Raw genomic sequence first — 2,381 nt, forward strand, 5'->3', positions numbered from 1 at the left:
GTACTTCCGCTTAAGCGACTTGAGGTCAGCTCAAGCGTGAAATACGAGCTCCCAGAAGTTTCATGTTTTTGTATACCGCTCGAGCGACAAGAGTTGCATTTGAGTGAGGACCTGAGTCTTACACTCGAGCGATCGTCAAGCGTGAAAATCACATAACAAGTACTTTTTAAAGTTTGCATATCGCTCGAGCGAAGAAGGTTGCGCTCGAGCGGCCCCTCACATGTTTGCATATCCGCTCGAGCGTATAAAATTGCCCTCGAGTGAGACCCCTGTTTTCAGCAAGTTTTGTTATGGTTCCAAAGTGTATTTTGGCATCCACATTGCCTCTAGGCATTTCTAGGCCATGATTAAGACTCTATAAGAGGTTAAGACCTAGAAACACACTAAGAATGAGGAGAAAGAAGTTATGTACCCAACAAGTGTGTGTTTCATTATGTGTTTCTGTTATGTGCATGTAGGTCACGCCTCACAAATTATCTGATTTGTTTGTTTTGCAAGTGGAGCCATCTGTGAGTAGTAACTTTGTAAAACTATGTTTACATCTAAGTAATTTCTTATATGATATGATATGACATGAAATGCTTTGTTTTATGAAATGTTATATTCTGTCCAATGAATAATTGTTCAATTTTTGGCAAATATTCGTGGCATCCTTAGCACAAGACCCTTGCCCGGGGGTAACAATACCGTGGTTTATAAGCAAGGCCCTTGCCTGGGGGTAATAATACCGTGGTCTCATGGTCCTTGCTTAGGGGTAACAATACCGCGACTCAAGTATATTACAAGTTCCCGATACCGGAGGTTCCCTATGGGACTGACAAGCAATTTAACGCTAGTGGATGTACCATGTAGAACAAAGCACGAACTCTAATTTCTGTTTGTAGATTGAACAAAAACATGAACATAATCTGTTTCTAATACGAACTCTGATTTCTATACTTGTTATGGACATCATTCATTTAAACCCTTTATTTTTTTATTATTCTCTGGGCTTCCACTCACTCTATTATATTATGTATGTAGGTGAGCAGGCGCGTGACCAGGCCTAAGCTGTTGCTTGGAGTTTTGGGTCAGCCAGCCACTGTGTCTCCCGGGGAGGTTCCCTTTGAAATGTTTAGTTTGTAACCTCGCTACAGATGTTTTTGCTTTGTTTTGTTTAACTGTATATTGGGCTAAGTTCCCTTTTGGCATTATTTGTGTACTTGGGTGACGTAAGACTCATGTATTTATGACGTCACGTATATATATATATATATATATATATATAAGTTGTTTTGAAGTTTTCTATCTCATATATGTTAACACAGTTTTATGGACATTGTATATTTTCTATATTTGCTTCCGTAACCCCTTATTACATGTTACTTTGTTAAGAGGCCTTTGGTAATCAAAGTATTATTGGCCAGTTACGACGCTAAACCCATAGGGGTGAGTTTGGGTCGTGACAATGTGTGGGTGCAATAACTTTGCAGGATCTTTGTCTACTCACATGGTTAGTTCCCTACCTGACAAGTGTTTGAATGCTATTGGTCCTGGGCCAGCATTGCCTTCTCAAAGTTATTAGGCTTACTAGGCTTTAACACATGGGCGGTGAGCTGGGCCCTGAGTCGTGGACTGGGCCTCTTTGGGTGCCCATCAGCATCATATGTATATAATACATATATATTAATGGAACCCAATATTTAAGCACTCATATTTCAAGCAATTGTTAATAGGGATTGAAGTAGATGAACCATAGCCGATGGTTGAACTGATCGACATTTAGAGAAATTGATGGTGGTTGTTTTTTAATTTTTGTGTTTATCTTTTCTTCTTTGACTTTCTCCTAAACCTAGGTTTATGAAAATTCAAAACATCTAGAGAAGAGCGAGAGATAGAATGAGGTTTTGATAGGGTAGTGGAAGGGATTTGGTGGTGGATTCGATAGTTGTAGTAGAGATATCGGAAATGGTCTTTATCTATACATTCATCATCGTCCTCATCTTCATCGTCGCCATTAGAGGATTGTTCGTTTTCTTCGTCAGGAATTGGTGGTTAATCCTCTAGCTTTTCTTCGATCGAGACAGTATATATATAGAGGTAGACAACAATGGTGGTGTTGTTGGTTGTAAAAGGTTGTCGAAAGAGGAGGTCATTGGAAATGGAGGGGAGGTTGTTGCAGGGAAGTTGGAGGGGTTGGAAGATGGGACTGCCGGTGGTGAGGGCTTCGGCGATAAGATGATTGCACAAGAAAAATTGAGGGTCCATAAGATGAAGGGTATGGTTGGAACTAAGGTGGGGGTTCAAAGAGAAAATAGAGGAGATTTATTTAGGTGGATAGGGGTTTAAAGAAGTGGGGGGTCAAAATAAAAAGTTAGGGGCATTTAGCAGCACTGGTATTA

Source organism: Camellia sinensis, chromosome 12 (assembly GCF_055761805.1).
Source record: "Camellia sinensis isolate YWXY chromosome 12, ASM5576180v1, whole genome shotgun sequence".
NCBI lineage: Eukaryota > Viridiplantae > Streptophyta > Magnoliopsida > Ericales > Theaceae > Camellia > Camellia sinensis.